This window comes from Rhamphochromis longiceps, linkage group LG17 (assembly GCF_057381845.1).
Source record: "Rhamphochromis longiceps isolate RC_006_pf linkage group LG17, R_longiceps_female_GT1.1, whole genome shotgun sequence".
Classification (NCBI taxonomy): domain Eukaryota; kingdom Metazoa; phylum Chordata; class Actinopteri; order Cichliformes; family Cichlidae; genus Rhamphochromis; species Rhamphochromis longiceps.
The window spans coordinates 39,890,564-39,917,833 of record NC_140573.1 but is presented as its reverse complement, the minus strand read 5'-3'; the positions used below and the strand labels follow the sequence as shown (position 1 = coordinate 39,917,833).

At 41.1% G+C, this 27,270-nt stretch overlaps 1 long non-coding RNA gene across 1 annotated transcript; it reads right to left on the bottom strand.

Annotated features, from left to right (window-relative positions):
• Positions 1-478: 478 nt before the first annotated feature.
• Positions 479-4,453, bottom strand: LOC146650202 (uncharacterized). Its single transcript, XR_014908129.1, has 2 exons — positions 3,773-4,453; positions 479-2,117 (listed from the first exon to the last, which is right to left on the bottom strand). It is a non-coding gene; the product is annotated as an uncharacterized LOC146650202 (long non-coding RNA).
• Between the last annotated feature and the right edge of the window lie 22,817 nt (positions 4,454-27,270).

Here is a 27,270-nt window from a genome sequence, read left to right as displayed (position 1 = left end):
TGTACAATATATAATAGTGTATGCATTTCTGGATGTGTATACTAAATATTTTCCTACGTGTGTGTGTGTGTGTGTGTGTGTGTGTGTGTGTGTGTGTGTGTGTGTATACACATTTTTACAAATTAAATAGTAAAAAAATAAAATAATAATAATAATAATAAAATATATAAAATATAATCAATGGCTCCTCATAAAATTATGTATTGGGATGTTTGTGTGCAGTATTTTGCATATCAGCATAAGCAAAGCCTTCTTCATTGCATGAGCGTGTATGTGTGTGTGCGTGTGGATCACTCTTCATTGCACAAGCGTGTGCATGTGTATGTGTGTGCATCACTTCTCAGTGAATCAGCATTCCCGTGTGCGTGTGTGTGTGTGTGTGTGTGTGTGTGTGTGTGTCATTTCTCACTCACTCAACGAGTGCACGTGTTCATGTGTGTATTTCACTTCATTCTGAATCTGTGTGTTTGGAGATGTGTGTGTGTGTGTGTGTGTGTGTGTGTGTGTGTGTGTGTGTGTGTGTGTGTGTGTGTGTGTGTGTGTGTGTGTGTGTTTGTTTCTCTTCATTCTGAGTCAGTGCATGTAGATGTGTGTGTTTGTGTGGGTGTTTGTGTTCATCACTTTCCTGTTCTGGTGTTCTGGGTAAACCACTGCCTGAAGCATGCCCTGGGGTCCTGCCCCCCTCCTTTTCAGTTCGTTTGCGACCATTGCTGCTGCTGCTGCTCAAAGTTCAGTCCGTCCTGGTTCTGACCCCAATTGGGGCAGTCCTTTCTCCAGTGTCCATGCTCACCGCAGGTGAAACCTGCATCTTCTTCTGTGTTTTTTGTCCATTCTGAGGTGCCTTCTGTCCTCAGTTACTCCTCCTGTCTCGGTCACGCCCTTTTTGCTGCCCGATCATCCGTGTTGGTCCATCACTGTCCTGCACAGTGTAAATGCAGAGTTATCAAGGTCAGCATTCTTTTGCTCAGCCTTACTTTTTCATTCGGGCTTGGCGGGCGTCTCGTCACAGCTGAGCTCTGTCAGCTGACGTAGTCTGGGAATTTTCCCCCGTGTAGTGAAACGGGCCTTAGGTTTAGTGCTCTCCGTCTCTGCTGCATGAGATCACATTCCTGCAGCTCTGTTGACATTCTCAGGTCGTTGTTGTGGGTTCAGCTGTTGCAGCATTTGGTCAGTGTCACGTATGGGGGAGAGCAGGAGTCCAGTCAGCCTCGGCTTTCAGGGCCGGCAAAGCAGCCTGTAATTAAATATGTATAGAAAAAACAAAAACAAAACAAAACAAAAACAAACAAAAAACAAAAACAAACGAACAGGAAAATGTTGTTGTGTTGGCTGTGTTATTCAGAGGGGAGACAACGGGGCCAGGCCCTGTGTCAGCCTTCTCTCCCCCTTTTTTTGTTTTTTCTCTCCCGATATAATCAACTCCTAACCCACCAAGTTGACAGGACAACATGCACCTGTTAAAATTCTTAAGATCATGTTTAAAAGCCCAAAAAAGGAACTTTCTTTCATTCAGTAATCACTTTTATTAATCAATCAACAGAAAACATGTCACAATTTGAATCTTTTAACCACTAAATTTGTTGTGTCTTGCCTGGTTGGTTAGACCAGTGTCCCCTTTTTTTTTTTTTTTTTTTTAAGTTAAATTGTTGTCCTGCAACCCAGAGGGTTTCTTTGTCAGTAATGTATAGACTTCATCATTTAAGTATGTTAAATTTTTCTTTAACTTTGCTGGAAAATCTTCACATGTTCATGAGTGTAAGCTGTTTCTTCATTGCGTGTATGTGCATTTGTAGGCAGGCAGGTTAATTTGATCTTTTTCTCAAACTAGGCGTTACCTTAAAAGGAGCCTTTCTCTCAGATTTCTCTGCTTGTGTGTGTTTTTGTTTCACCTTTTTGTTGTGATGCTCCGGACGCCTTCCCAACCTCCACAAGTCCGTTGGCCCCAATTTTATGTGTTAAAACTTCTCTTAATTCCTCCTCTAATTCTCTCCTCGCTGCTGTCTGTTTCACAGCTGCTGATTCGTGCTGGGTGTGGTTCCCATTACCTATAATTTTGCTTCGGCCGCTGTGCTTGTGGGGGCAGTTGGTCCAGGTCCGTAGCCTCCTGTATTAACACACTAAGAGATTTATTTAATTTCATTTTCATCACTGTTAAACAGATAAGCAGGCAACCCGCCTACCTTGACAGCGTAAACTGCACGCCAGTCTCCCAACACATTCTTCTCTCTACTCCTCAATAATTCTCCACTGCACACCTCTTACTATCTCTCCTTTTTATTTTTATTACACCACAGAGTAATACACCCAATTATGCCCGTCTATCTCTATGTGGCTCCAAATTCCCTCTTTATTTTAATTTCACACTCGTCAGGGGACAGGCACACAACAATTTTAACCACTGAAACGAGGAATTTAACCTTTTTATATTTCTTTACTAATCTAGACTCAACCTTTGTTCGCAAAATGTGTCTTGTTCTAGTCCGGAATAAATGTGAACCCGTGATTACACGGCCGTTCCAGTGTTATTTCCGTAGCTAATGCGGGAGTCCTCAGTTCCCAAGTTGCCACCTTGGCATCCAGACGCCGCTGGGCCTGGCCGCGCGTCCACGACCAGGAGGGTCGCCACACCTTGAACAAAATTATTTCCACAGGTACACTAGGCATCAACCTTTGATCCTAAAATGTGTCTTTGCTCTAGCGTCCTCCTAATCAAACACATCAACCGTCACTGTCACTGTGTTCAGACTTCACACACAGAAACACACTCAGAGCGCGCCTCACCCACAGCCAGAGCGCGCCTTACACACACAGCGCGTTACACCATCAGTGTGACACACAGAGAGCGCCTCTCATCAGCAGAAATTTGCACAGAAACCTCTGAGCTCAACTATTAGATCTTCTTAAAGCACACTGCACCATAGACCAAAATACCCCTTTCTCTGCACTTATGACCGCCACAACAGGGCAAAGTCGCATCATAAAAGTGATGCTTGCATCCCCGAAGTTATACCCGACATCATAAACCAGGTTTTGCTCTATGTACTTCTTGGCAAGTAAAATTTTACTTTGTTTTATGACCGCAGCCCTTGAGACTCGACTGACGCCACAAACCACCGTCAAACCTCTATCCAATGTACTAAAACTAGCACCAACCACTACTGCACTCCACGGCCGTACCACCGGAACACGGCCGTATCATAAACCAAACCTACGGACGTGTTTCGCTTCCGCGTTGCCAGCGTTCAACTGCACCGTGAGCCAGCATCTGCTTTTCCTTAAATCAACTTCTATTTCATAGCCGGCAAGAGCCAGGACTTTACCGACACCATAAACAACTCCAAAACCTCGACTTCAATGTACTGAACTAATGGCCGTGTCTTCAGAAGAAATTCTAATGTATTATTGCTACAGAAGCCAGTATTAGACAAAATTAAATGTGGAAGGTAAAGTGGCTGCAACTAGCTCAACGTAGTATCTTATTAGTTTCTCGGTAGAAGCAGTTTACTGCAACTAGCTCAACGTAGTATCTTATTAGTTTCTCGGTAGAAGCAGTTTACTGCAACTAGCTCAACGTAGTATCTTATTAGTTTCTCGGTAGAAGCAGTTTATTTAACACACTGGAATTCAGCCTCAACTTATGTTGTTAGTATCTTGCGCCAAAAACCAGACACCGACAAATTTACTGTGAAAATACGTGTAACTCAGTGAACAGATTAATTTGGAAAGCCCAATATGCACATTTGGTATTTATAATACAACAGGCTGTGCTTACCTTTTTATATTTGGACCGGTCCTCTGTTCACCTCGCCTCACGATCTCACCAAAAGCCAAATCTACACCTCCTCAGCACACCAAAGATCCGGGTCACACGGCACCAAGTTGTTGAAATCTCCCAATTCTTTGAATCTTTGGGCTGAAGGAAGGACAATACTCGGTGTATCAATGCTCAATCAACAATCATTTATTTCCATATAATTCAACAGTCAGAGCATTACAACGTCCGGACGGGAGAGATGCTACCAGAGGGTCAGGCACATGTCTCAAAATGGTGACGGGTTGCTCAGCTTTTTATAGTCTCTAGTGGCCCCCAGCTAGTCGTAAAAGCCAAAACATCACATTCTTTCTCTGTTACAGCACCTAAGTTATGACCTCGGCAGTTGTTTCTCTGCTTTCTGTAAGGTGGGGGTGTGGAATGTGGTCTATCTATCTCCCCTGTCTTTAGACACAGAGTCTCCTGCTTACAACCTTCTCTTCATGATTCAACAATTAAGCATGTCAAGAAAACAGTGTAACACATTCCCAGCAGATCAAGGATACAGAGTGATGCACATTTATCTAATGAACTAATATGTGAATATGTTCTGTTAACTCAAAAGTATAACGAGAACTAAACTACATACAGCTCACACACTCTATATTAAAGGGTATAATGTGATCTACAGCAGTATTCTAATTCAACTATTTTGATTACATATATAAGGTAACATATAATAACAGAATAATCTAACACTTCCCAAACCACACTTTTAAAATACAGCTGCAGTGCTAGGGGTCATTTTAAAGTGCAAATGTATATGCCCAGAACAGTCCACAACCTCCTGATGAGGCTGCAAGTAATTTACGCAACACATTTCGAGCCCCAGCTTGGACAGCCTCGGTCGTTGTGTCCTTGGGCAAGACACTTCACCCGTTGCCTACTGGTGGTGGTCAGAGGGCCTGGTGGCGCCAGTGTCCGGCAGCCTCGCCTCTGTCAGTGCGCCCCAGGGTGGCTGTGGCTACAATGTAGCTGCCATCATCAGTGTGTGAATGTGTGCGTGAATGGGTGGATGACTGGATATGTAAAGCGCTTTGGGGTCCTTAGGGACTAGAAAAGCGCTATATAAATACAGGCCATTTACATTTCACTTGTAATTTGTAAAATTAGATATATTTAAGAGTAGCCACACAGCCAGAATTCTGACTGTTAGCCTCCTTTCATTGTATTAATGTTTCTTTAATCTTACACCAGCAATCGGAGGGAAACAGAGGAGCCACAGGGAAATCGGACAAAACTAAATATGTTCTGTAAGTTGTTTTTTTTATAATTGTTTTGATATGAAAGATAACATGAAGTCTCACAACACTTGTGTGAAAGTGAAATATAATAATAATAATAATAATAATCAATATTAAAATAATAATAAGGATAAGGATTTAAGGATAACGCCACACTCTTCTCGCTGACAATTCCAGGTCATCTATAATTTATTTTTTGCAAATAATAATAATAATAATAATAATAATAATAATAATAATAATAAAATCTCCTAGCATAACAGATACATTTAGAGAAGTGTAGGAAGGTCTCTTTCTCCTCTTATCTGCATCGTCTTCCCTGTTTGCGGTGGCAGCATTTTCCTATAGTAGCAACAACTCTGGAGCTCCTCCTGTCTGGTCGCCCTTCCCTTGCCCCCAACAAAAAACCGACTCTGAGCACAGGTGGATGTTGGGGTGGCGGTGGGGTTGAGAAAAAAAAAGAAGCAGTGGAATTGACACGTGATTGGAGATTCTGCAGCTCAACTCGAACACCAAAGCTGGGAGGTGGTGTTTGGAAGATGAGGCATGTTAGTGTTCATGACGAAGCACAGCTCACGTTGCCTGCCTGAACCAGCTCGCTGGATTTTTACAGTTTATTTTAGCCTTAAAGTCAAAGCACTTTTTACACTTTTTAATGTAAATCTAATCCAGTACAACACTTCTGCTTTCATAATGTTTATTATATTCAAATTGTGTTGCAGCTGTTTTTGCTGATTCAGCTGCTCTGGGACTGTTGACAGAATTGATTTGCACAGGATGTGCAGTGGATTTTAAAACAAATGATCAACAACAACAACAAAAATTGTTACATTTACTGTTCAGGAATAACTGTCATTTTTATACAAAGTTCACCATTTTCAGAGGCTCAAAACTAATTGGACAGACTACCATGAGTTTCAGTGTAAGGACTGTTTTAAATACTTGGATGAATATCTTTTCAATCAGACCCCATGGACATGACCGAATGCTGCATTTCCAAAATCGAGATGCTCTGCCAGGTCTTTACTACAGCCACCTTGTGTTGCTGCTTGTTTGTGGGTCTCTTTGCATTTGTTGAGACTGAGACATTGACAGAACATCTAATTTCTGAGTTTGAGCAGAATTGGAGATTTTATCCTGCTACTTCTGTCAGCAGTCACATCAACAATAAACACTAGTGATCCTGTTCTTCTTATGCAATAACACTGCCTCCACCATGCTAGACATATAATGTGGTTTGCTTTGGATCATGAACTGTTCCTCTCCTTTTCCATGATTTGATCTCATGATTGTAGACTTTGACAATAACACGCTTACCTCTCTGGCAGTGTTCATGACTTGTTTAGAAGTTGAGTTCTTTTTCTCAACCATGGAAGTAATTCAGTCATTAGTAGGCCGGTGCATTACTTCTTTTAATGATAGAAGCAGATTGTTACTATCCCTCTTTCCAGCCTGATGATGGCCCTTCTCACTTGCATGGATGTCATATTTAAAATTACAGTGAAAAGCTATAAAATACAAATTCAATGCTTTGAATAAACTTTATTACTCCTGCGTGGTCATTAAATTAAAAGGGAACAGGCCTCGTATGTCAATGCAACTGCTAGTCATTCAGTTGTCCAGTTACTTTTGAGCCTCTTAAAAATGGTTAATGCACATAAACACTGCAATAATGTAATTATCAAACCTGGAAGTCTGCACTTCCATTCCATACTGATTGATTTAAAATCCACTGTGGTAGTTTACAGGGTCAAAACTATGAAAAGTGTCTCTTTGTACAACAAATTGTGAATCTAGCTGTATTACATTGATTGTAAAAGCTTCTTAGATAAGACTTTTTCTGTCACATCCTAAAATATCTGTAAATAGACATCTCCCTGAATTGGAACATCTCTGTGGAGAACGCAGTTCAAGTCGAGCTTAATCAGTCGCTCTGCTGTCATTTAAGCTTCCATGTAGTGTCAATGGTCCTTTAAAAACGCATCGCCTCAGAGGGGTGTTGAAGTTATCAAATCAATAGCCAAAGTTAGTTTTCAGCACATCTGAAAAAGGCCTGCCATGACTCCTGCCATCACATTTGAGAAAATCACAGAGTGTAGACAGATGAGTCGTTTTTTGATGTAAATCAGCAGGAAAAGTGGTCGGTTGTTTTGAAATGCGCAGCTCTGCCACAGTATTACTCCTGCTTACTCAGTCTTTCTTTTTAATCTCACCTTGCCTTCCACAACAAGAATGCCATCTGTTATCATCATGTTGATCCATTCTGAGTATAATCTTTCTGCTTTGTAAAATGAAACAATCTTGTGAATAATGACTCTATTTGTGTGTTTGTCCTCTGAGGGTGAATTGGTGCAACTTGCTCCTCTTGAAAATGTTCTAAAATCACATATGGATGTTTCATCACAGCGACACACTGTGTTTTAGCAGCAATTTTCTATTGAGACAAGAGACACAAGAGCCATCAGGTTGTTTCCCCTGCTGTAGACACCCAAGTTGGATTCTAATTTAAAGCTGTTTTAATGAAAAATATACCACTAATATATAACTGCAATGGAAAGGTTGTCACTACAGTTAAACCAACTAAACACTTTGAACAGTTATTCAGTTTCTTTCAGCTTTACAATGAGTTTTTGCATCTTCCGGTTCATTGTTTTGGTGTTACAATTCTAATCATGTTACACAACCAGCCGAGTGACAAGCAAAGCACAAGGACAATTAACTGTTAAAAATAATACGCCGTTAGGTCATGTTGTGCCAGCTAGAGTTTCTACAGCCAGATGATACAATATAATAATGTAAAGATATTGTGTGAGTTGCAATTAGTGTGTTTGTTATTCATATATAATATACTCATCTCAAATAAATAACATAAACTGTATGTAAAAGACCTGTCAAAGCAACTGCACCCCTAACATCAGTGCTTAAAAGTATCCACATGAAGCCCCGCCCCAAAAAATAAACCCTGGGTAGTAACAAAGTTTATTTAGTTATTCTTTTTCCATCTTCTTCTATAATAATAATAATAATAATAATAATAATAATAATAATAATAATAATAATAATAATAATGATAACATTAAGGATGGCAATTAAGACACCAGTAATGAAGAAAAATTTCAGACAGAAAGAAAAGTGTATAATTTGGTGGTCTAGTCACTGGAATCAAGAACAGAGGAAAAGGAAGCAAAGGAGAAAAAGTAACCGAGACCATGAACTCTGTAAGTTTAGTTCAATTAGAAATCTAATATTGAGGGTCTGATATTGAGTTGCTATCCCAACCCAATATCAGACCCTCAAAAAGGGTGAGCTATTGCACCAGTGGTGTTCATTCAATCAGAGCAAGCAAGGACAGCAGTGCTTGCCCAGTGAAATCTAAAGATTTAAAATAAATTCTAACCATCGTCTGCCTTTCTGTAAACAGCACCACGTGCCACTCCATTATCCACGCAGGCATTTAGAAAACTGCAAACCCCCCCCCCAAAAAAAAATAGAAAACAAAATAAAAGCAGGGTTTAATGTCATTATTTGTAAGCTAGTTTTTCAATTGTGTATTAAATACACAATTAAGGGTGTATTAACAAAAATATAGAACTCTTTGAAATTGACTGTTTTATGCATGTATGCATTTAAAAAATAGATTTTAAAAAATTAATTTCTGTCTTGCCTTGTTAAAAATTTCATGTTATGATGCTTGACATGTTCTTGCATACATATAGTCTGTTTGCAAAATTCTCTTTGTAAGTGTCAGTTTATGGAAAAGAAAGGACATTTGCACTTTCATGTACGTTAGTTTGAGTCATTTTAAGAGGAAAGATGTGACAGTAACAACAGCAATGAACCTCGAGAGAATAAAGTTGGTTGTGTTACCGTCTTGCTGTGATGGATGATTACATAGGATTGTTTGCAGAGGAAGCGTAGCCTGTGTATCCCCCAATGACGGGCAAACAATATGTTTAGAAAGATTCTGCACCTAAACTGTCAAAGTCCTCTCCTAAATGATAAAAATGTTTTAAGACACCAACTACTTTTTGAGTATCATGCTGAATTCTGCTGTCTGTTAGTCGAGGACCCCAGTGAGAAATTAGCTTGCACTGCTCTGGGAAGCACACTTATTAAAAAACTTCATCCCTTTGTCATAAAGGGACCCACTAGCCACAGCCCAGCAGGTCAAGACACACTGCACTAGATTACTGGAAAGGTTTTTGTTTTTTTACGTTACTGACAGGGCCATAAAGCTCCGGGGGGTACAGCTGCTTAGAGACATTTGAGAAAAAACGAAAAGAAAAAAAGAGATGGAACTTGTTTTTTCAGGTTCCTAAATGGACCTCGATTTTCATTTTTCAACATGTTCTGTGCTTGCTTGCTGTTGTCTCTGGCTGTCAAACACAGTTACACTCAATGACTGCTTCCCAGCCTGCTATCCCTTTCCAAACAGAGTCTGTGAAATGTGTAGCGCCAAGAACAGAAGACAAGTGCCGCCCACAGCGACTTTTTCATGTTCTACGAGCAACTGAGTGCTTCCTTCAAACATCAAGCCTCATTCTTCATCACCAAAGGCATTCACACTTGACAAACGGCCTCTGTGAATCAAAAGGCTGTGACACCAGCGGCCTCGGCATGTCAAAGCAGTTTGAAATTTCCTGGGTCAATCCTTGGCTGCCAGTGGTTGGCATCTGAGTCAGTTCAGAGGAGCATGAGTTGGGTGGGGTGAGCTGGGACTGCACAAAACAGAAAACCTCACTTTCAAAGCTTTGATTTCTTTCAAGAGATTCGCATGAAGCAAAAGGCAGGCAATTCTCTCTCCTTCTTCTATTTTTTTTCTTGCTGCAGTCATTACAAGAGCACATCAAAGCGATCTCCTCCTCTCACCATATGCTGTATAGTTTCATAATCTAATGAGGGTTTTGTAATTACACAGTCCACCAGGGGAATGGGCCTCATCGATTCTCTGGGAGAAGAAATTTCATTACACATACACACTGTAAACCGCCGATGCTATCGCCAGCTTTGTACTTTAATTTTATTTAATCGTTTTACAACAACAAAAGGACTTGTCAGAACTGTATGTTCGAGACAGAATTACAGATGTGAATATGAATCCCCTGATGGGGAATCTTTCAAAACGCTCCAGGCGAGAGGGGATATGTTGGAAAGTGGAGGCTTGCCAAGATATCGTTGCATATGGGGAATTTTTTCCATCCGATCATGTAATTTGTTTTCCCACAGCAACGTAGCAGTCTGCGTGACTTCTCTGTGCATATATACAAATAATGAGTGTTGCTTTTTAGAGCTGAGCCTCGCGCTCAGGCAATAGAGAATGCTCTGATGCATTCATCAAACAATCAAATGGCGGAGATGCTCGCTGTAGTGGAATTATTGATATGTTTCTGCGGGTGTAATAAAAAACTAAAGCTGTTAGAAGTGTGGATTCGCACTAGCCTTCTCTCTGCTCTGTAGAAATAGTTTTACGTGCAGCCTGGGAACACCAACTCCAACTTTGCTTTGTCTCAGCTGATTAACCTACAGTTACTCAAGCCGTGACCAGAATGCCAGCAAACAGAGGCTTACAGAATCTTATCTCAGTCTTTCTATTCTTATCATTTCTCTCATATATTCATCATATGAAAATCACACATACAACGCTATAGATCAGGACTCTTCTTTGCAACACCAGCTTTATTTAGCAGTCATATATTCAGTTCAGTTTTATTTATTTAGGGCTAAATGACAATAACAGTTGCCTCAAAGCACTTTATATTGAAAAGTAAAGACCCCACAATAATACAGAGAAAACAAAACCCCAACATTTGGTGACAGTGGGAAGGAAAAACTCCTTTTTAACAGGAAGAAACCTCCAGCAGAACCAGGCTCAGGGAGGAGCGACCATCTGGTGCAACCCAATGAGAGTTGTAGAAGACAGCCATAGATTAATAATAACTAATAATTAAATGCAGAGTGGTTTATAAACATAAAGAGTGAAAAACAATATAAGGTGAGCGAAGAAGAAACACTCAGTGCATCCTGCAGTAGCCTAGACCTACTGCAGCGTAACTATGGGGGGATTTAGGGTCACTTGATTCAGTCCTATGTGCTTATGTAAAAAAGGATAATTCCATCTTTTATATACAGTTTGTGTTCCCCACCAATTCCAGGTGGTTATAGCCCATTCAACAACTCCTAAATGCCACACAAAGTTGAGAATCAACTGGTAAATTCTATTTCAGTCAAGCTACCAGTGAAAACATACAGTGGCTTGCAAAAGTATTCGGCCCCCTTGAACTTTTCCACATTTTGTAACATTACAGCCACAAACATGAATCAGTTTTATTGGAATTCCACGTGAAAGACGTGGAACAAAAATCATACATGATTCCAAACATTTTTTATGAATAAATAACTGACAAGTGGGGTGTGCGTAATTATTCAGCCCCCTGAGTCAATACTTTGTAGAACCACCTTTTGCTGCAATTCCAGCTGCCAGTCTTTTAGGGTCTGTCTCTACCAGCTTTGCACATCTACAGACTGAAATCCTTGCCCATTCTTTTTTGCAAAACAGCTCCACAACTGCCCTGTGACGGCCTCAGACACTATTAAGTCCAAAGAACACACCAGACAGGTCAGGGATAAAGTTATTGAGAAATTTAAAGCAGGCTTAGGCTACAAAAAGATTTCCCAAGCCTTGAACATCCCACGGAGCACTGTTCAAGTGATCATTCAGAAATGGAAGGAGTATGGCACAACTGTAAACCTACCAAGACAAGGCCGTCCACCTAAACTCACAGGCCGAACAAGGAGAGCGCTGATCAGAAATGCAGCCAAGAGGCCCATGGTGACTCTGGATGAGCTGCAGAGATCTACAGCTCAGGTGGGGAATCTGTCCACAGGACAATTATTAGTCGTGCACTGCACAAAGTTGGCCTTTATGGAAGAGTGGCAAGAAGAAAGCCATTGTTAACAGAAAACCATAAGAAGTCCCGTTTGCAGTTTGCCACAAGCCATGTGGGGGACACAGCAAACATGTGGAAGAAGCTGCTCTGGTCAGATGAGACCAACATGGAACTTTTTGGCCAAAATGCAAAACGCTATGTGTGGCGGAAAACTAACACTGCACATGACTCTGAACACACCATCCCCACTGTCAGATATGGTGGTGGCAGCATCATGCTCTGGGGGTGCTTCTCTTCAGCAGGGACAGGGAAGCTGGTCAGAGTTGATGGGAAGATGGATGGAGCCAAATACAGGGCAATCTTGGAAGAAAACCTCTTGGAGTCTGCAAAAGACTTGAGACTGGGGCGGAGGTTCACCTTCCAGCAGGACAACGACCCTAAACATAAAGCCAGGGCAACAATGGAATGGTTTAAAACAAAACATATCCATGTGTTAGACTGGCCCAGTCAAAGTCCAGATCTAAATCCAATCGAGAATCTGTGGCAACATCTGAAAACTGCTGTTCACAAACGCTGTCCATCTAATCTGACTGAGCTGGAGCTGTTTTGCAAAGAAGAATGGGCAAAGATTTCAGTCTGTAGATGTGCAAAGCTGGTAGAGACAGACCCTAACAGACTGGCAGCTGGAATTGCAGCAAAAGGTGGTTCTACAAAGTATTGACTCAGGGGGCTGAATAATTACGCACACCCCACTTTTCAGTTATTTATTTGTAAAAAATGTTTGGAATCACGTATGATTTTCATTCCACTTCTCATGTGTGCACCACTTTGTGTTGGTCTTTCACGTGGAATTCCAATAAAATAGAAAAAAAGAGAAAAGAAATAGTACTGCTTTTTGCTGCTTTGACTGGTGAATTTCAGTCTATATATGATAATATTAATGTGACATAACAGAAACCTATGACAGGACAGAGAAAAAGCAAAATCAGCACTATACTGATTATCCACGGTATCACATATCATACTGCAACGACGTCTAGCTGGGATGGATTTTATTGAAAAGTAAAATGTTTTGAATAAATTTGATGGATTGCTTTTTTCATCAACAGATGTTTTAACTGGCCCATACCTGCCGACTGCCATAAACAGCTGCATAAAGATAGCTTTTCATTGTGACTATTGGTAACTGCTGCACGAATGCTGAACTGCCCTGAGGACATTCTGTTATTCGAGGTGCTACAGTGATGCATCGCTGCTACACCCATTAATGCTGTTAAAATTGTCCTCATGGGTGTAATCGCTATATTTAGTTATTGGAAATTTGATGAGAAATAGATCCCCGAGCACGCATGCTGACCAGAGCTGACGTTATCCGGTCCTTCTCACGCCAATAAAAACCGAGATGTCTCTAATTAGCATGATGATGGATCGTGCCCGTTTGCCGCATTCCCCCCGAGCTCTGTGAAGTATCCCTCCAAGCGCGGGGTTGGATTACACATGGATGAGACAAAGGAAACGGCAGGGATTCATCCCAGTTATGCATGTAGCACTTTTCTTCCTGGGCCTTTGTGTGAAAGGAAATACATCACCCACCCTGCTCAGCAAGGCCACCACAGATCTTTAAGGCCTTGGGGGTGGGCAGGAAAGGATAAAGGTTAAACACGAGGCATATCGTTTGGTGCTCTCCTTTATAGCAAAGGAAGGGATAACGTGAGCGGTGTGGTAGAGCAATCACATTGCATAGCTCTGATTAAGGCAAACTGCCTACATCACTTAAGATGAAACTAAAAGTGATCACACCTGAAGAGCAACAGTGTCAGCTGAGGTGAATGCTGAGTCCATGCTGTGTTGCACTTCTCTACTCCATGATCATAGCAATCATGACACGGCTAATTTTGCTGTGAATTATGTAACTTAGAGCACCATCAGTTTAATATTTGGAGCCATTAAAAAAGGCTTATTTTATAGTTAAGTAACTATTATTCATATGATTCTTCCAGCTACAAACCTACTGTGAGAGACTGGCATGGTAAAACACAAAGAAGAGAGGTAAGTTGTAAAACAAGGGGGATTCATTTTACCCCTAAAATTGAATTTAAAAAAAAAGAAGATCGAATGATGAGATTATCACTGATCATGTTCATCGCTTCATGACCACAGTGTACCCTGTCCCAAAGCTCAAGTCATCTGGTTTCTTGAACATGACGATGCGTTCACTGTCCTTAGGTGGCCTCATCAAATCTCAGTCCAATAGAGCAGTAGATGTGGCTCATGGGTGTGAAACCAACAAATGTGCAGCAACTGTGTGATGATTAAGAAGAATTAAGTTCTAAAGGCAAAAGGAGACAGGTGAGTGTACTCTGAGGCTAACAAAGATTTCAATGGGTACATGAAGTTGGAATCAAGAATTTTTCATAGCGAGTAACCCAAACCATATTAACCTAACGATACCAACCTTGTATCGTGGATGGATTATCGAAGTTGTTCTCCTGACGTAAGTTTGTCCTTTTACAGCATCTTTTTCCTGCCATGCGATTGCATTTGTCCCTAACCATCGGGAATCTTCACGCTAACTTTTATCGAGTGGAGAAAAGTTAGCGTTCATCCTTCAGCTTCACTGTGGTAATGTGCTTACATTATGCTAACCATAGCTGTGTAGCTAGCCAGCATGTAGCACACCATTATTGTCAGGGTGCCTGGGTCGTTGACCCAGAGTTTTCAGTGTTGCATTATTATTGAACTTTGATGTTGATATTATTGATCATTTCTAGCATTTTGGTTTCTTTGTTAGTGTTCTGCTTTCTGGTTTCTGTCTGTGTTCCATAGTCGTTGTATCCCCTTGTCAAGTCCGCGTCTCTGTGTTATGCTTCCTGTTTTACTTTGAAAGTCCGTGTCTCAGGTTATTGTATCAGGTTTTGCTTCCCCCGTCTCGTTAGCCCTGATTTGTCCCAGCTGCATTTCCCTTCTGTCTCATTCCCTGATTGCTTCCTCTGTGTATGTAAGCCCTGTGTTTTCCTCTGTCTGTGATCTACCCTCATCCCATGTGGTGAGTTCCATCTACCCACCCACCCACCTGCCAGTTTAGTTCCTGTATTCCCAGTTTAGCCAGTTTTCTGTTTTTGTCATTTAGTAATAAATCTGTTTTGAGTCTGCACTTTTGGGTCCATCATTCCTCCTATCCTACCTGCACATAGCTGACACATGACAATTGTATACCAGCTACTCCAGTTTCAGCAACCCAACAAACATCACTGCTGTTTAGTTTTCTGTCTTCATTTATATTGGAAGTGATAGCAGAGCTGTACGTTTGAATTTTTCAGAAATTTCTCAGAACATGGCATATGATCTTTAGATGGAAACTTGCGAGCTAACTTCGAAACTCCGTTAAACTTCACGAATCCTGTTTCTCATGAATGTTAAACTAATTGTTACACCTGGTAGAGCAGCCACACTGATCATTTTATTAAAGATGAAAGAATTTAGACAGTTTTTAACTGTCAGTGACGCCGCGGGCTCTTTGTGAACTAAAGAGGAGTTTAGACCTGGAAACAACTAATGACATCAGACTGAAACACTGGATAGTGAGTCTTCTGTTTATTTTGTTAAACCACATTTTCATATACCAGTGTTTACAAAGTTTCAATTACAAGTTGGTAATATTAATGATGACAAACATTGGTCACTTTATTGTAAAACTTTGCCAAACAAGTGTATCTGTATCTTCCTGCATCACCAGTATAATGTTGGTCCACGATCAACACTGTAACTGGCCAATGACGTTGTCTGAGCGTTCGGTTAGCATTAGCCCAGATAACAAGACTTTAAAGTAGCAACTGAAAACATAAACTCATCGGGAAACTGTTCACTGAGGCCACTGATCAAGTAAGCATAAGGTTGTTGTTTTTAAAGACTTCTATACAACTGAACCTTTTTTGCCACCTCACAGCTCTCCCCACGGTGACCATTATAAAAGCAGGTTTAAAAGCAATTCTCATACCTGGAAGTTATGTCCATGTTTTATATAAAGTCTATGAAAAAAAACAAAATACCAGATTAAAAGATCAATATCAGAACGCACATTATGATTCATCAATGCAGCAATTCTGGAAATTGAAAAAGGTTCACTAACTTTTTCTTTATTTTTTCTGCAACCAAGGCATCTTTAATGTTAATTTTGCCCCTGAATGTTTTATATCAGCACAAGCTCCAGTGGCAAAAAAAAAGAAAAAAAGCTGTCAAATCTTTTCTTTCAGAGGAATGAGCAGCGGCACCGCATTGTACTCCAGTGAGATTTAGCAACCAAATTAAAGAGACACAGATATAATGAACACCAAGGCATCTGGTGCCTCATAATGTCTGCAGAAATCATTTTTCCTCAAAGCTGTCTCTTCATTGTCTGCCACTGACACAAATTTCAGAACCTATTGTGGAGCTAAAATTGGCTGAAAACTGGTAAAAAGCGAGAGCAAATTAGATGCTGCTGAGCATTACATCGACTACAACAAAGCAGATAAATGGATGGCGCTGATGATTCGAGCGAGCCATCGGTGTCATCAAACTTACCTGCGTGCAGCGTGGAAAGGCAGACAGCTGCTGCATAAAGCGCAGCCTCTCACGGTGATTTGCTTTGCCATTGTGTTGCCTTTGCTGCTACGATTTTGTAATCTGCCATCCCGGGATAGATTCACTATCATTAAACTGGGCCTGCGACAACAATAGTTGCAGGGGAGATTGACAATAACCAAATAACATGTGAGTGAGAAAACACAGGCTTTTTGTCAAAGCGAGCCATTTCAATGACTGTCATATTTCTGGTGGCACATCAGAGCATTGCAAACTCCTTCAAGAGGCTTTTATTATTTTGCTTATTTAATTACAAAGAATAAAATGTGGAATTAGTAATTTCCAGGGCCCCGTTCCCTCTGTGCAAGATCCATTTTATTCTGTACAATTGTCAAGCTTTGTGGAAAATTTCCGTCGCAGGTTAATTAATCAGGCAGAGACGGTGGGACTACCTTATCTCGAGACTAAAAGACCCATATTTAGCACAAAGAAAAACTTCACTCTGAGGTATCAGAAGAAGAAGAAAAGCAGCACCGGGAGCCTGGCCCTTTGTGTTCGGCGTCAGTGGTCCTTGTTTCATCTCTGGGCGGCTTTTAACGAGATAAATCCTCTACTGACAGTGACCTGAGATGAAAGTAGGAGACAAAGCTTGCGAGAGTTCAGGGAAAGTTCGTCAGCGCCCCACCTTACCCACCCACTCACCCTGCCTAAACCTCTCTCAGCCCCCCCAGTTCTGGTGATGCTGAGAGACGGGAGGGATGTGGGTAGAGCAGCGAGTGTGGCGGAGTGCGGCGGTGGACTTGAAAAGTTCCTTCGCCTCTATTACAACTTTGTGGTTGATCCCACAAGGAGGCCCCGCTAGGAGCTAAAGATGGTGGGATTGACGGCTCTAATCTCGCAGACTTTCTGTCTCACTCAAACTTGGCCTCTTCTTTTGTTCTTTAAGCCCGGGATTCTCTTATTTCTACAACTCTATTTGGACGCAGGGCTGGTTTCTGCCGAGGGGAGGGGGAGAGGATGCTGCTGCTACACCAACTGCAAAAGTTGCTACCATGGTTGAAAGGCCGAGGTTCAGTATCCTCTGTAGGAACAGACTCTTACTTGTCATCCCGCCGACCTACTTAAAGGGCATTTCAAACAGCTCCCAGGCCTGTAAAAGCAAAAAAAAAAAAAAGACCTGCATAACTGTGCCCACTCTTCTTTACAGCATTGTTTTAGCTCTTTGAAGTTTAGGTACACAACCTTTCAGGGTTAAGGTCTGGAATTTGATTGGACAAATGCAAAATCTTTACTTTTACTTTCTTTTTCAGCCATTCTGTTATAGATTTGCTGCTTTGATTGCAATCATTTTCCTGTTGCAGAGCCAAGCTTTAGCTGTCAGACAGTTGGCCTCACATTTGACTTTTAAATATTTGGTAGCTACACAGTGGACCAATAGTTGACTCAATGCCTTCAAGATGTCCAGATCCTCGTGGTGCTGTGCAATATGACCAAACATCTTCACTGTGGTCTCGTCTGTCTAAACAACATTTTGATTTATGTCACACAGCTATTGTATGTGACCAACATCAATTGTTATCTATGAACGCACATTTTGCTTTTGTTCATAATGTTATGTTTGCAGTAAGAGGTAGCCTTCAAAACAATACCTAAGAGCAAAAAACTGCACCGCAGTAGCTTAACTGGCTACATGGATCTGTCTGAAAGCAGCTGATCCCCATATGCTCCCATCTTAACATGTAAAACACTCAGGTACAAAACAGTTTGATTGTCTGTAGCTAATTTAACCAATTATGAGAACTGTATAGAGATTGAATGTCTATATAGCTCAGCTAAAATTATAGTATTGATTAACGATATAGTTGTCCCTCATTTATCGCGTTGCGTTCTAAAAATAACCGGCGATAGGTGAAATCTGCCAAGTAGCCAGCTTTATTTTTTACAATTATTATAGATGTTTTAAGGCTGTAAAACCCCTCAGGAATGGAGCAGCTGCCAGAGAATTCAACATTAATTAATTAATGGTATGGAAGTAGAGGAAGCAAGAACAATGATTTAAGTAAAGTTTGACTTATCTGACTTTTTTATTTCGCTTAACGCATCGTATAATCCATAAAATACGGTAACTTCTACCTTCCTTAAGCATGTCCAGAAGTCCAACTTTTTGTGCGATGGTTAGCATCTTCCTCTGCCTTCTGGGAGCTACTGCAGCTGCCTTTGACGGTGCAAAACTTTCCATTGACATTGTTGTGTTTGTTGGGGAGAAAACTTACAAACGTACAGTGCAGCACTTCAGAGTCACACTGCTAGCGATGGAAGATTTATGTAAAATTGACAAGCTGAACGCATTCTGTACAGGAGACACGGCACGGAGGAGATTGATTGACAATGGTCTACAGCCAATCAGGATGCAGAACACAATGTGCTGTAATCACTGGTCCACTGACCTGGTTCACTCACCCATATCGGTGGTGTGAGAGTATTTTTAAAGGATTTATTGAACAAATATTGGACTTCCTGTACATTCAGATGTTTTAACAACACTAACTGACTTAACAACTCCCACCCCGTAAACTGGATGATACCACAGGAATTTTGTCCATTTTTCATATACAGTGTTTGATTTGGAAAACTGTACGACAACTGGTTAGAAAGTGGTAGTTTATTTATTTGTTAGTGAATTACGCTGATGTTCCACTGGAAGATCTTTCCCATTAGTATAATTAACTCATTCACTGCCATTGACGTCTATAGCCGTCAATTGCAGTGAATGAGTCAGTGGGTTTAACTCATTCACTGCCAATGGCTGGCAGTGAATGAGTTAAGAATACATTTGATATGATTCGGCTTGTTTGGCTTTTAATCAAATCTGTTCGATTTTTTTTCAATTTAAGACTTCACAAGTAATGTATTCACAGGAAACGACATATTTTTCATGAATAAGTCAATTAATTTGAAGAGTTGCACTGATGACAGAATCAAGACACACTCCAGCAAGAACATATTTACTATTAACTGTAGTGTGTAACACGGCGGCACCTCATTAGCTGTGTTTGAGTAGGATAAAGGGGTTGCTAATGAATATGTTCTCTGCTGTTCAAGCCAGCACGTGCAATGACGTGCAATGACAGTAAATCCTGACCCCCTCTTACTAACCCCTTGTTCACAATTCATGAGCCTGTGAAGCCCTGGGATTTATTAGAGGTACAGCTCTCCAGCACTTCCTCCAGCAGACAGTCTGTTTGTTTTACAAACAGAAACCCCGGCGAGCAATGGCACTCAAGTGGACACCAGGCTGCTAGGATGATACATTAATGACTGTTCATTTCCGCTGAGTGCTGAGAGCAGCCTCCCAATGAAGGCTGGGAGTGTTGTGTTGTAAGCACCTGTGAGCATCAGCCAAATGACAGGACATCCCGTCGCCCTCTCAAATACCAATACACACAGCAGCAATTCGGCTGAAGACGGAAAGCCAAACTCAGCCTCTGAAAGTGCCTTATTATGATTTAGCATTTTTTGCCAAAAGTCAAGCGCTCCAGCATATGTTCTACCTAGCCTGTGAAAATGACACCAATTTCCCAATAGACTTATTCTCCTATACTCAGCTGCATTTATTCTGGCAAGCTGTGCTCACTTCCTGAGCCAAGTGCTGCTTTTTTTAGCTTAAAATGTTGGTCCTGATACAAGTCATCTGCATAACTGAAAGGTGACCTTGACATACTATAGATGGATGATGGTTTTATAGTAATTCGGGATGCATTGCTGGTGGTAATAAGGTCACTTTAACAAGTTGTGTCTGTCATCTCTGAGCTAATCTGACAGGCAAGGACGGTTGAAACATCTTTGTTTTCTGAGCATGTAGGACATGATTAAAGCAAAATGTTGGTTGTGTTTGTCTGTGAGCATGATGACTTAGTCAGTTGGTGCTATCAGCCGGTAGTGATGACAGAAAATATTTTGTATGAGGCAAATGAATGCTTTCCATCAGCTGAAGAATGCATGCAATACATGTACCTCCTACACTTGCTGCCCTTTGGCAATGATGCACACAATTTATGTAGCATATTTATATAGCACCATTTCACAACAAGTCACCTCAAGGTGTTTTATATTGTAAAGATTCTACAATAATACAGAGAAAACCCCAACAAAGCACTTGGTGACAGTGGGAAGGAAAAACTCCCTTTTAACAGGAAGTAATCAATGGCAGAACCAGGGTGAGGGACGGGCAGCCATCTGGTTGGGTTGAGGGGAGGAAGACAGGGCAGAGAGCCAGGGGTTAATATTAACTAAATGCAGATAGAGAATGAAAAGAGGTAATTGAAGAAGAAACACTCAGTGCATCATGGGAAGCCCCTACAATAAAGTCCTATTGCTGCACAACTAAGAGGGTTGAGGGTCACCTAATCCAGTCCTAACTATGTGCTTTATCAAAAAGGAAAGTTTTAAGCCTAATCTCCCAAATCCAAACTGGGCGCTTGTTCCACAGAAGAGGGGCCTGAAAGCTGAAGGCTCTGCCTCCCTTTCTGCAGTCTGAGAGTAGAATACAATAATCCTTTAATTGTCACACAAGGAGAAATATATAAACAAACAGTACACAAGACACAGAACAGAAACATACACAATTTTTACATATTTACATCAAGGACAACGGTTACCAAAAACACAGTACCGTACCGTCATTAAATTAATTAAATTAAATACAGATAAGAGGCAAACCCTGGTTATAGTGTGAATCGGTTGATAAAATAGTGCAAGTTACAGCGCTGATGTAAACATCTATGTTTGTTGGAGTGCTCAGCTGGGGTGATATGGTACTCTGAGGACTTTAGGCTAAGATAGGACCTGATTGTACAAGACCTTGTATGTGAGGAGCATGATTTGAAATTAGTTCTGGATGTAATGGGGAGCCAGTGAAGAGAAACCAGTGTAGCAGAATTATGCTCTCGCTTCCGCTGCAGCATTTTTGATCAACTGAAGTTAAGCCTAAAAGTAAGAAATGTGTGAACTAGTTTTTCAATGTCTCTGAGACGGGATGTTTCTAATTTTAGAGATATTACGCAAATGCAAGAAAGCAGTCTAAGAAAGGACATATGCTGGTTAAAAACAACTCTTGGAATGCTAAAGCTGGACCTCAGACAAGTGGAGACGAGGCTTGCTGGATGAAGAGTAATAAACAGCATACAGATAAGTGCAGTCATGGATCTCTGCCACACTCACCTCTGTGGTGACGTGCTGTTCCCCTCTACATGAATATCCAACTCTGTATATTTCTTTGCTTAGTCTGTCTTCAGTTTTTGGGATTCGTACATTTTTTGTGGCGGTGCAGTGGTTAGCATTGTTGCCTCAAAGACAGAAGGTTCTGGGCTCAAACACGCTGGCCAGTCAGATGGAGGCTTCTGTGTGGAGCTTGTGCATTCTCCTTGTGCCAGTGTGGGTTCTCTCCAGCTTCTTCCCACATTCCAAAAACATTCATGCTAGTTTAATTGGTGATTCTAAACTGACCACAGGTGTGGATATTACAGCATGAATGATTCTCTGTCTTCATCTGTTAGCCCTGCAGTAAACTGGCGACCTGTCCAGGGTGGACCCTGCCTCTCTAATCACCAGTTCAGACTGAGTGCAGCACCAGTCCTAATGACTACTGCTGGGGGTATGAAGATGTCTTTCCAACAGAATGGAAAAACAATGAACTGCTTTATTAAAATTTTCACGATGCTTAGTTAGAAAGCAGATGCCAGGGTACATCGAGAGCCTCTCTCATCTCTGCCGCGCTCTCAGTTAAAACCAGGAGGCACGCTCGGCCTTCCTCGCCTTAGCAGTTTGGACTGAGGCAGGAATGGGCTCCTGCTGTTGGCTGGGGGTGACAGCCGGATCTTGTCTGGAAGTGTTGGTGCAGAGGTGCTGTGTGTGTGTGTGTGTGTGTGTGTGTGTGTGTGTGTGTGTGTGTGTGTGTGTGTGTGTGTGTGTGTACCAGGCAACAGGAACCATCTGACAAAAGTCACAGATGGCGTTTGGAGCTACTGGCATTTTGCAGTCACAGAGGCTCTAACACAGTCTTTATTGTGGTTAAATGTAGAGGCAGACTTTAGCACTAACACACAGAATTACACAACAGCGGTCAAGTACTTTAAAGTAGCCTTTAATGAGGGTTATTTTTGCATCTTTTAACCAGCTATTTTGGCACTGTGGCTAACCAGATTAAGTCGAGTCAAATTAAAATACATAATACGTTTTTTCTTTTATTTTCAGAGAAGGGGGAAGGTGTATTAAATTTAAATTAAAGCCACAAGCTGTGATTTAAACCAGTGGCTTAATTGTGTGTTATAGTATGAAGCAAGCATCTTAAATACACCACAAGCATTTATGATTAAAGGGAAATTCCCTTCAAGGTTTTAACATTATACTTATCACTCATCTTATTTCTGCGTTCTGGATTAATTGTACACTTTCATCAATCGAACCAGGAGCTGGTGAGTATAACAGATCTCCTCTTTGCATTAGGGCAGCAAACTCCAGCGGTGAAAAGTGGAACCGAAAGGTAAAATGGCTTTGATTTTTAGCCTAAAGCTAATTTACCCCTTCACAACAACTATGCATGGGCTGAACTCCCTCTATTAAACTTTATGAAAGTTAGGAACGTGGCTGCTTTGACAGACTGTAGCTGGCAGCTGTCTGCTGCTGTTCACCTTCACTGATCTGAAGTGAATCCTTTGCTGTGTTTGCGATTTTGTTGGAGCATTTTTATGGAATTATCTGACACACAACAAAACTATCTGTCTTCCGGTTTCGGTGAGTGGAGTCTAGGATTTTAGTAGCGTGTTACTTAATGTGGCACTAATCAGACAGGATCTGACCATGTGACAAGCACCCTTAAAATCTATGGATGCAGATCAACAGCATTAGCTGATAACTCGGTGCTCCAGCCTCTTTAAATATGTTGCTCTAAAAGAAACAAGACAACATTCAGAAAGCTTGAAAAAACGAATAATCTTGAAAAATAATTTGATGATGTCAGCTGGCTATGACCTTCTTTTATGTACAGTAGAGAGTTAATACCCTACAGCTTATGACAAAATTTGATCCGAAGTGATTGATGGCCCTAATCACGACCTTTTGACCTCCCGCCCCTCCCCCCCGGAAGCGTGTAATGAGCGTGACGAATCGCATCCGGAGAAGGGGGGTGGGAAACCCCCCGCGTGTCGAATTGCATCCTGAGAAGGGGGGGTGAACCCCGGAAGCGCGCCATCTGTTGCTAAGCGTGTCGAATTGCATCCTGAGAAGGGAGGGGGGAAACCTCCGGAAGCGCGTCATCTGTTGTTGGGAAAAAAAAAGTTTTTAGAGGGAGGGGGAAACCTCCGGAAGCGCGTCATCTGTTGTTGGGAAAAAAAAAGTTTTTAGAGGGAGGGGGGAAACCTCCGGAAGCGCGCCATCTGTCGGAGGAGAATAAAAAAGCAGAGAGGTGGAGTCCGTCACAATTTCTAAGGCACAGACACAAGATGGATTTCCTTCTGCAGCCCAGCAGCGTTCCTGTGTCCGATGAGATCTGCTCTCCCAAAGAAGAAGGCTTTGAATATGACATATTCAAATACAGCATATTTACTATGGAAGGCCTCGATCCGGACCTTATGACCCTACCGGAAATACTCCGGAAGTGTCTAGTCATTTTCAGACCTGTTGCGTCATGTTCCCTAAGCACAGCGGTGATGCAGCAGATGATTCTGTGATGTATAGAGAGACAGAGCGGATGTAATTTTACTTTCTTAAGCTGCACCGGCGTTTGTAATGGAAATAAAGAGTGACTTCCTGTAGAGATTTCAATAGTATTTTATTTTCCTATAATACAGACGCTGTAAAAAACCTTTAAGATACACCATAGCTTGTGATGAAAAGAAGAACTTTCTATCCACTTGTAACCTACAGGCTGCCTACCCCGTATGTGTAAAAAATTGAATAAATATCCCTTAGTGAATACTACTTTTCCTTTTGAGAGTCCTTTTTACAAGAGACTGAAAAAACAAACCATAATTGCCGTGACAGGCGATCTTGTTTCACGCACACACGCACACACCGCGGGTCAAGGAGGAATGAGACAGCGGAAGAGTTTTTTTCTTCATTACTTTTACAATGGGTTTTCTCAATAGACAGAAAATGATGATGCTGAGGAGTCAACAGCCGATATTATCATTGCTTGTAACCCGGTAAATAATTTCGTACATCTCCCAATAAAATAAGTCTTAGTGGAAAAAAGCTCATATTCGAATAAGTTTATTAAAGCACCCCCCTCTGTGGGAAAGAGTTTTTTTTCTCAGAGTCAAGTTTAAACCATGAGGAGAGTTTTGTCAACAGGAGACGGGTTTTGTCCATTTGGTAAAACAAATATCCGCCTCAAAGTCGTATTTTACCGTTGCAGAATGTGGAAAACAGACGGCGTTCGCAAGAAGGCAATCAAAAAAAAAAAAAAAAAAAAAAAAAAAGGGAAATTGGATACCTCCAACTCTCCCGACTGCACACACACACACACACACACACACACACACACACACACACACACACACACACACACACACACACACACACTTGCATAGATAAACTCTGAATATAGTAGTGGGACTTCAGCTGTTTATGTAACTTACTATCTTAAGACTTTTGTGTCTACAATAATTAGTTTCCTTGGAACCAGATCCCTACCTGTTAATAATTCTCCACTGTACCCATGGTTCAGAAAATTACAGTCAGCCTGCCAGGGACACGTCACTCAGAGATAGCTGTCAATGTGGGATTTTTTTCTCCCCTTTTGTCCAGTTAAAGCTGCCTTTCATTCTTCAACACAGCTTAAACTCTAATAGGTAAGCTTTCTTGTAATTTCTTAGTTCTGCAGGCTTCTTGAAAGACATCCGAGACTCTTCTTTGGATGCTGGCTGCCTTTTGTTTTGTTTTCTGTCAAGATGATCCCACACCGCTTCGATTATCTTGAGGTTCGAACCCTGGAGAGATCAATCCATGACCGATGCGTTGTTTCATCCAGGCATACTTTGCCTACATTGGCAGTATGTTTGCGATCATTGTCGTACTGAAAAATGAAGTTGAAGCCAATCAGACACTACGTGGTATTACATGGTCGATCAAAATCTGGTGGAACTTTTCTACATTCATAATTTGATTAATTTGGATAAGAGCTCCAACAACACTGGCTGAAATCCAGCCTCAAAGCACGGTAGAGTATCCACGCTGTGTTAAAGACGGCTATAGACATTCACTGTTGTATCTCTCTTCGGACCTCTTCCATGCATATTTCAAATTTGGATTCATTACTCCATAAGACATATTACAGCTGATTTCTTTTTCCAGTCAATTTCTTGTGTAATTTGGCACACCTCAGCCTTATTTTTCTCTGTTCTCCTTCCTTAAGAATGGCTTATTAACAGCCACCCTTCCAACTCAGATAACTTTTGATGAGGTTTCATGAAATGTTTACAGCACTTGAGTTACTCGCCACGGCCATCCTAAATGCTAAAAACACTAAACTTTAATTCTAAATTACGTAATTAACGTTAACCAGAAAAAACAAACCAAAGTCGAAATGTTGCTGAGCTGACCTGTGGTATGCTATGTCTTCTAAAGCACGTATAATGTAAACAGAACTGGTCTTTGCACAGAAGCCTGTGGAGCTTCATAATTAACCTCAGTGTGTGAAGAGGACTCTCCATTTAATAATAGCTGTAATAAAATGTTATGGCCGACGGTGTTAAACGCTGCGCTTGGGTCTAGCAGGGAAGATTTCAACTTTTCAATATGAATGAAGGCTGAAAACTGATTAGATTAATGTCTGATGATCTTTTCCGTGCTTCTTCAAGTTTGTAACACCAAACATATTAAAGGATGATGTAAGGCTCACAGGAAGAGTTTAATTAGACACACATTTACTATTTTCTTTATACTCTTTCTTTCTTGACATGTTTAATATGCTTACTATCAGAGGAGAAAATGAACCTTGTGTAGTCTAAAAACTTTTTTATTTAATCAAACTGTAATGTTGTTGAACTCTGACGGACGTGTCTTTTAATCTTGTCAACAAATCCTTAATCATCTAAATCTGCCATTTATCATCTTGTAAAATGTTCCCTCTGCTTCTGTTGCACATCTCCCCCCGACACTCTCTGCTTCACCTGTCCTGTGCAGGTGGTCCAACCCCTGCCTGCCTCCTTAAACTGGGGTGTTTAAATCTCTTTACCTCTGTTGTGAACTTCACACAAAGTTTGTGGTAACAAAATCAAACTGACGAGGATCTCGTTTGAAAAACACACACACTCACGAGACAAAATAAAAACAGACTGCTCAAAGCAAAAGCAGAGCCCTCACAGCTGGTAGTACAAACACAGTGACAACATGCGTATTAGATACCCTCAGTGCCAAAAGCATAAATATGAAAAAATGTGATCACCAAGAATATCCTAAAAATGGCATTGAGGTGCGTGTTACAGTAAAGAAAAAAAAAAAGTAGCCAAATTTTCATCGGAAAATGTTGAATTTTAGTAAAAACAATGCTCTGTAGTTTGATACTGTCATTACAGACAAAGCAGATGTTTAAAGCCTTTGGACGCACATTTGAAACGCACTCATTCTCCTTATCAGCTGGAAACATTAAAGCCGTAAAATGACTTTTTCAAACGGATAAAAACTATTGAACAGCAGCAATGTTGAGCCTGTTCCAAAATTTGAATGTACATGTGTTGAAGGTGCGGGTCTTGTTGAATTATTAAAC